This window comes from Dipodomys ordii, unplaced genomic scaffold, assembly GCF_000151885.1.
Source record: "Dipodomys ordii isolate 6190 unplaced genomic scaffold, Dord_2.0 Scaffold130, whole genome shotgun sequence".
Taxonomy (NCBI): Eukaryota; Metazoa; Chordata; class Mammalia; order Rodentia; family Heteromyidae; genus Dipodomys; species Dipodomys ordii.
Window position 1 is genome coordinate 712,182 of NW_012267346.1, and position 9,474 is coordinate 721,655.

Sequence of the window (9,474 nt, forward strand, 5' to 3'; positions counted from 1 at the left end):
GTAATAAGTGTCAATATTATAAAGCATAAAATGGAATTTGGCACATAGCGGAAACTCAATATGTTGTCACCATTGTTTGTTGTTACTGTAATTGCTATTTCTTGTTTCTGTGTTTTAATTTTAGCCAAATTGATTTCTTTTCCTGTTTTTTTTCTTCTCAAAATTCCATTAGCAACACAATCCAGATAATCAAAACACCAGAAACCTGGACCTTATCCTAGACTGATTGAATTATCCACTCTTCAGGTCTAATCAATCATTATTCTTATGTTGTAGTGACTATATCTACTAATTTCAGATTGTTCACTTTATTTCTACTCTCACTCCCTTAGTACACATCATCAACTACCATTCAGACTGTGTGTGTGCGTGTGTGTGCGTGTGCGTGCGTGTGAGTGCACCAGTATTGGGGTCTGGGATCTGTCCTTTAGCTTGTTTTTTCAAGGCTGCCACTCTACCACTTGAGCCAATAGTTTAACTTTCAGCTTTTGGGTTGTTAACTGGAAATGAGTCTCATGGACTTTCCTGCGTGGGCAGGCTTCAACCATAATCCTTAGATCTCAGTGTCCTGAGTAGCTAGGATTACAGATATGAGCCACCAGCACTCAACACTATCTGGACTATTAAGTAATTGACTTGGAAATCATGTTCCCCTCAAAACAGTTTTTAACACTGCAGTGACCTCAACACAAACAGGGCTTTTTAAAATTCCCTGGTGAAAATTTTACTGACATTCTGACAGCTAAAGAAAGTCTAGTCTTAGAATCACCAATAATCCAGTTGTCTGAAATATCCATGTTTGTTCTGTGACTTGTTCTGTGACTCCTACAAATGAGTGGTCCTTCTTGGGTGTATGCTGCTATTTGCTTTGTTTCATTGTTTCTTCTCTTGTTCATATCTGCTAGGTGGGTCTAGATAACACAGTACATATCTCTTCCAAAATGAAACAAACAAATAATCTGTCATTGGGTTTGAGTTTTCATGATGGTTGATCCAGGTAGTAAGGCTAGAGCTGGCTCAGGTATTAAATGTTCTGTGAGGGCATTCACACATTTTAAAATCTGGCTGTATAGGATGCTGCATAAAAATAAGTTGTGGAAGAATATCTAGGGTGTCTTTTACAATCAGGGTGTGGCCCGTATTTATAGTAGAGCAGAATCTACATCCCTAAACATCTGCTCTCAAGCTAGCAAGCTCCAGTGCCCACAGCAACATTCTAAAACTTTTCCTTACCCCTTGAAACCAAAGAAGAAGATATTTCTGCCCAAATGCCATGAAAGTTTATGACTCTAATGTCTCCCAGGTTCAGAAATAGATATTGTTTTAGCAGAGAGGATTGGAGAAGCAGAAACACTGGGGAAAGAAAAAAATCAAGTTAATTATTTTAGCAAATTCTCTCAAGATGAATGCAATAAGCTGGGGCTTGAACTCAGGGTTGGGACACCATCCCTGAGCTTCTTTTGCTCAAGGCTAGCACTCTACCACTTGAGCCACAGCACCCCTTCCAGCTTTTTCTGATTGTGTGGTACTAAGAAATCGAACCTAGGGCTTCATGCATGCTAGGCAAGCACTCTACCCCTAAGCCACATTCCCAGCCCTTCTTCTTGCTTTTTTTTTTTAATCTGGAAGTTTCTCTTGAATTAGTTTAAAGATCGAAACACTTATGTTAAATGCACAAAAATTTGTAATATCAAATAACTCATTTTACTCATATATATGTGTATATATATATATATATATATATATATAAAGGTCTTAATACAATAGACACATATGACATAGAGTAGATTCCTTCAATGGCTATTTATAACTAAATTTGTGAGCAGCTTTTAATGTTATTTTATTTCAAAGTATTAACATTTAATTAAAATTTCCAAAAATTCAATTTAAATTTAACTTATAAAACATAATTTGATTTAGGCTCAGTGATAGAACTCTTGTCTATTATATATGAGGGCCTCTTCCCCAGCACCAAACACACACACACATACACACACACACAAAGATTTAACAATTCAGTATTTGTTAACTTTGATTTGTGATTTGTCACTTAATTTTAACAGATAGCTTTACACATTTTAGAAGAAAATAACATTTTTTCAACAACTTGCATTTTCATTTGCACATTTTGATAAGAACACTTTAATAGTGCCTACTTGAAATATAATTATATTTTAGTCATTCTTAGATTACTACTGACAGAACCCGAATTATTTGAAAATCTTGATCATAACATATAATTAGTATCTTGGCTGAAATAAAGTCAGGAAAAATAAATTTTATAGAGTAAATATAGAATAATTTAGAATTAAATATATCTTTATTTGCAATTTAGAATCACATATATCTTTATTTACTTATTTTCTGAACATCTACACAAGATTGACCCATCAGTTAATAGCCAGAAGATAACTAAAGTCAGAAATCTTTGATGTTGTGCAAAAGTATACCTTTACATAATCATGATGAATCATTTATCAGGCCAGAGGATCTCTCTTTCTCTCCTCTCCACATCCCCCCATCCCTCAGCTGTCTCACGCTTCTGGAATCTCTGTCACTTTCTCTTTCTTCCTTAAATACTATTCCTACTTTTTTTTTTGCCTGGCAAACCTTTATCGGTCCCTTAGAACTCCATCCAATATGCTTTTCTCCCAGAGAGAAGTAGGAAATTACCTAACTAACTAGGTAAATCAAGCATAATTGCTTTCATTTGGGCAAAGCAACCTTTTCTATCACCCTTTAAAAGCAGCCTTCTGAGGTTATCTGAGTAACTAGTTGAAACAAACTTACACTAACAATTTCTAAATGTGGCAATCCCAATGCTAAATCTTGCCTCCCTGGCTATGCTGTATAGAATGTTCATGAGTGTAATTCCATTTGGGAAGATGGTAGGAATTTTTAATCTTTTTATTTCTAATTCCCTGGTGGGAAGGAAATTGTCCATTACACTAGGTACATTAGTTAGGATCTTTTGATCTCAACTAATAGAAATAAACTCAAGCTCAATTAAGTAATGAAGGATAAATCATAAGGGGAATTCTAAGACTACAGTACATATAAGGAAAGGGATAATCTGTTTTATTCAAACTCTACTGATTTGGAAATAGGATGTGACTCAAGTATCAGAGTACCAGTCTTGAGTGGGGAAAAAAAAATGTAGATGTTAATGTCCTCACAAAACACCCTCACAAAAACATGAGGCATATCTGAACACATATCAGAGCACCATATTCCAGCCAAGTCGATATATCAAATATAACCAGGTTCTCAATAAATATTTGTAGAATTAAACTATTTGGTTGCCTAGGACATTAAAAAATTATTCTCTTTAAGTAGTTGCACAAAGGAGTTGCCATTTAATAAAGCAGTTTATCAATAGAGCATACCTTGATCAATGTCATCCCTTTCAACATTCCACCCCTCCCCTATCTACCCTTTCCCTCACTCTTCTTAATTTTGTAGGATATGCATAGGATTCTTGACTGCATTTTCACACTCTTCTCTTTGTCTACCCCTTTATTTTTGCCCCTACTTACACCCCTTTTGAGTACCAGCTTCCTGGTGTTTTATTGTGCTGAACTATAATTTTGGCTTGTTAAGGAATTACACTATTTGATATTTCTCTTGAATCAATGGTATTTCAGTTAATATAATTGGATACACTTGCATGCTACATATAAAATTGCCTAATACATTTCAACAGGGCTGCCTCCACAAAGATCCTGAAAAGAAGTTGTGATTTGGGGAACTCAGAAGAAAAGATAGTTAGGCCTTTTTTGGAGCCCTGCTTTATTTTGTCCCATGAGCCCAGAATCATGAATGAATGACATTTATGCCTTCCTATTGGTTCTTCAAAAGCTGAAGCTGATTTCTTATTTCTTTTCTAGCAAAAGAGTAGTACATTTTGAACACTAATCTTATTCCTATCTATAAATATATCTTCAAAACAACTTTCATTTTTCATTTCTTAATTGCCTCACTAATTTGTCTTTAAGTTAATTTTATTTAGCAACCATTTATGACATGAGTATGAATTTTAAAAGTCATCATGTGATCTGATTCCCACATTCCTTCCCTTCCAGGATTCCTGTTTACAGTTCTAAAAGAAACTCAGCACATATTATCAATCTCTTACCATTCAAAGCATAATGAAAGCTCAATGCTGCAATATGTCGTCAAAACACCTCCAGGCACTTTTCCTTCTAGCTTAAATTGCTCTTCTTTTACCATTCTGAGACATATGCTCTTTTCTTTCTTTTTTTTTTTTTTCCAAAAATCTTGACTTCTATAAGTGGCCCTTTGTTTACTGGTGGCGGAGCTTAAGAGTGAGACAAAAATAAGAGAGAGGAGCTGAGCAGACACAAAACTAAGAGTAGGCGAGGTCATCTGCATGTTTCACAAACATGGCTGGTGGTGGAATTTTCCTGAAAAATCTGGAAAGTCTCCTTTTACATCTCTACATAATGAGAATGGGAGTTCATTATAAACCCAACCACTACATATTTGGTACTTAAAAGAAACCCCACTATAATACTTCACTGTACAAGTTCGGGGCCTGCTGGGCACCCGTAGCTCACCTCTGTAATCCTTGCTACTCAAAAGGCTGAGATCTATGAGCTAAAAAGCTCAAAAACCATGTACAAATGACTACATAAGATGATGCTAAGTGAAATGAACCCCAAGATATGGACACAAGAGGTCTGTCTTTATTGCTGTTGTTTTAAACGTACCATGTAATTTTATTTGTTGTTGTTGTTTCCTTTGTATGTTCTTTCCCTTATGGTATATCTCCTGTTGTCACTGTACTTGATTTTGATACCCTGCATCTTGTATATACATATGTCTAACTGGGGAGGGGAAGGGGAATAACGAAACACCGAAACAAGGACACAGGATGATCCATTGCAACAAAGATACCCACAGGACAATATATTGGAAATGAACTTTACAACTTTGGGCCAGAGGCAAGGGGAGGGGGTTGTGGAGGGAAGGGATAGTGGGACAACAGCAACAACAAAGAAGGGAAGGGGTAACAATGATCCACAAGTAATGTACGCATTGCCTTACTCATGTACTGTACAATATCTTAACAATACATTTTTTTTTAATGGCTGAGATCTGAGGATCACAGTTCAAAGCCAGCCCAGGGAGGCAAATTGGAAAGACACTTATCTCCCTTTAATTAACAAAAAAGCCAGAAGTGGAAATGTAGGTCAAATTGCAGAGTGTTCAGCAATGTGTGGAAAAAGCTAAGAAAGAACGAGAGGCCCTGAGTTCAAGTCCCACTTCCAGCCCAGTAATAGTAATGAAAATAAATATAATCATTGGGGATTATTACAACATCTTCATTCTTCCTGCAGCAGCCATTGTGACAGCTCAATGTAGAGCATACCAAGATAGAGAGCAGCCACAAGATTACCTCCATTTGTTTTCTATTTTCTCATCAACACCTTGCCCTGATTAAGAGAATCAGCAGCTCTAAAGCAGAAGTTTGCATAAATGATGAAGACTTTTATTAAAAGGTTAGCAACAATTTTAGACATGCCAAATAATCTCCTGAAGAACTATGAGAGGAAAAAAATTGTTAATTTCACCAGAAAGAATATCTTAGTAATTTTAAGGAGCTAAATAATTAAAAGAATATATACATGTAAAGAGAAATATACATGTAAAGAGCTATAGATAGTTGATAGATAGATAGATAGATAGATAGATAGATAGATAGATAGATAGATAGATAGATAGATAGATAGATAGACAGACAGAGAGATAGGTGATAGAATTATATGGCATTTTCACCACAATAAATAAAAGAAAACGAGCATAAGCTTAAAGGTCTCAAACTGAGTTAAAAAGCTATTTCTAAAAAATATTTACTGGGAATAGTGTTGTGTTATCTCTGGTCTTCTATGAATTGCTTGGTGTGAGAGACAGAATTGGAATCTAAGTCTAAGGTGCCAAATATTAACGCTTGTAGAGGGACCTAGAAGTGAGTACCAGTGTTTGGCAGATGACCCAAGGCAAGCCACACTAATTTGAGAAAGGAAAGAAGATAAGGAAAGCAAATAAACAAGCAAGGAATTTGGAGATGACACAGAGTCAAGAAGTAATAAATAGAGGGGGTAGCTCAGTGGTAGACCATGTGCCCAGCATACATAAGGCTCTGGATTTGATCAACAAAATTAAAAAGAAAGGAGATAAGTGGGGAGAGAGAAAGGAAGGGAAGAGGGAAGAAAAGAAAGGAGGGAAGACAGGCTGGGAAGGTGGCTCAGTGGTAGAGTGTTTGCCTTGCATGCATGAGGCCCTGGGTTCGATTCCTCAGCACCACATAAGCAGAAAAAGCCAGAAGTGGCACTGTGGCTCAAGTAGAATGCTAGCCTTGAGCTGAAGAGCTAAGAGACAGTACCCAGGCCCAGAGTTCAGCCTCCACGACCAACAAAAAAAAAAAAAAAAGAGGGAGGAAAGAAAGATGGGAGAGAGGTAGAGGAAGGAGGGAAAATAGGAGGAAGGGAGGGGGGATAATAGGAGGAAGCAGGGGAAAGAATAGGAGGAAGGGAGGGGAGAGGAAAAGAGAAAGGAAGGAAGCTACTTCAGAATTTTTCTCCCAGTATTTTAATGAAATAACAAGCAAGGGAAGGGGTACGTAGCACAGGGTCGAGAGCTCCTCAGCTTCTCTTGATCTTCCAGCCTTCCCTGTTGGCACCTGTCTACCAGCAGTCTAGTATGTGGCAATGATGGGGAGATACCAGCGCACAGTTGGACCACAGTCCTAGAAGAGAAGCAACTTTTGTCATGGTGGTTCCTAACCCAGGCTACACATAAAAGCCTTCCAAGGAAGCCCTAAACACATCACCCAGTGAAACTAGTCCAATAAAAATCTAAGTATGTGTCTCCTTACCCCTCTTCTAAGTTTCCTGAGCCTGATGGAATTCTCTATTTTTTTTTAATTTTTATTTTTTTGTCAGTTGTGGGGCCTGAACTCTGGGCCTGGGCGCAGTCCCTCAGCTCTTCAGCTCAAGGCTAGCACTCTACTACTTGAGCCACAGAGTCATTTCCGGCTTTTTCTGCTTATGGGGTGCTGAAGAATCGAACCCAGGGCCTCATGCATGCAAGGCAAGCACTCTACCACTGAGTGGCTCTATCTTTTAAAGAGGAGACTGAATCTTTGCCCTTATCTTAATTCAACCCAATTCTCTGTTTTTTTCTTTTATTAGAAGGCTCTTTTGTATAATATTGCAAGTGAAAGAGATTAACTCTATTGGTGACATGTTATTTTCCTTTACCTCATTCATATCTCCATCAGAAGTATGTTATATTGGGTAATGAGACATCACATTTGGCTCTCTAAAGAACAGTAGGTGGTCAAAGAACCTGTCAATCCTTTAACTTTGTGACCACTTTGTGACTCAACCAAAAAAAAGTAGCTTTAGTAGGACTGTAATACCACGTACAAAGAGAATGTATATAACATAAACTGTGATGCCGAGTGATACAAGGACCATTGATAGTACCATCTAACTAAATAATAAGGCATTTATTCTGTTTCTCAGTTATGTGTATATGTGTGTATACATATAATCTTTTTATTATCTTTAAGTAGTTGAACAAAAGCAAGACCATTCAACAAATCAGTTTCGATACATCTTGTTGATGTCACACCTTTCATCATTCTTTCCCATCCCTCCCCTCAATTTTCTTAACTTCACAGAATATGTATTGAATACCATGACTGCATACCCCCTTCCTTCCTCTCTTCATTTGTGTAGCCCCTCCTTTTAACAACCCCTACACGCAGCTTTCAAGTACCAGTTTCCTGGCATTCATTTTGTTGGATTGTGAGTTGGTTTTTCTGAGGACTAACATCATTCAAATTCTCTCCTTCAAATGCCATATTTTGGTTAATGCATTACTGTATATTTGCATACAACTCCAGAGGCGTTTACTTGTACAGTATGAATTAATTCTAGCTTCCACATATGGGAGAAAACATGTATCCTTTGCCTCTTTGGGCATGGCTTACTTCACTGGACACATTTTTTCCAGGTTCTTGGGACCTTTCACGTAAACGTTAGAAATTATGTTAATATCTACAAAGTGAACTTGCTGAGAGTTAAATAAGTGATCAAATTGTGAACAATCAGCATGTTGAGAATGGTGGATCTTTCTATCCATGAACATAAAATAGCTCTCTATTTATAAGACCTTAGACTTCTTTCATTATCAGATCTTGCTTGTTAGAGTTATACACAATTATTTCTTTTTTGTGCTAATATAAATAATATATTTAAACTTTTTTTTGCCAGTCCTGGGGCTTGAACTCAAGGTCTGGCACTGTCCCTGAGCTTCTTTTGCTCAAGGCTAGCACTCTACTCTACCACTTGAGCCACAGTGCCACTTCCATTTTTTTCTATGTATGTGGTACTGAGGAATCGAACCCAGGGCTTCACACATGCTGGGCAAGCACTCTACCACTAAGCCACTATATTTAAACTTTTAAATCCCAATTGATCCTGGCTGGCAAGCAAATAATTGATGTTGTGTCTTAGCCTTATATACTATAATTGTTCTAGCTGGATTTTTGTTGTTGGGATTTCTTAAACAGTCATATCATCTGTAAACACAGTTTTATTTCTTCCTTCCCAGTGTATACTTTTCTTCTCTTCTTGCACTTACTTGGCTTCATTTTATGTTCTATGTTTGATAGTTCCATTATTTGAATTCTTTGAATGTTGTTTGCCGTTTCTGCTATTTATGAGGCTCTGTTTCCTTATATGTTTGGTGATTTTGACTGTGAGTGCATAAATGGCAGATCCAGTCCATGAAGCCACATTTCCTACACTTGTTCAGAGAGAATGTGTATTTACTCTTACCGAAATGCGGAAGCTGACAAACACCTGAGAACACTCAAGTTTTAGATTCCATTTTTCCATCTTTCTCCATTGGCCCAAGAATTCGCGTCACAATTCCAGGCACAAGAGTGGCAATGCAATCAGTAGCAGCCCGTAGACAAATCCTATCTTTCACGAGCACGCTTCTCCACCATTCTTTTCAGCTTTGCTCTCTTTTTAGTCCTAGCCCATTGGGATTTTACCATAATATCACTTACAAAAATATACATTTGTATATTTTCTGTTCAAACTAGATGCTTGGTAACAAGAGTGTTTCTTGGCTACCCAATCTGCTATACTACTAGCAGCATTAGTCCTATCTTATTTTTTTTCCTATTTTTACTACTAATTTTACTCTCTGCTTGCTGACTTACACACTTCCCAGAACCATATGGTGGGACTCTTTCTTTCCTTCTTTCTTTTCATTTCTTTCTTTTTTCTCTCTTTCTCTCTTCCTTCCTCCCTTTCTCCCCTCCTTCTTTCCTTCCTTCCTTCCTTCCTTCCTCTTCTCCTCCCCTCCTCCCCTTCTTCCCTTCCTCTCTTCCTCCCTCCCTCCCTCCCTCCCTCCCTCCCTCCTTCCTTCCTT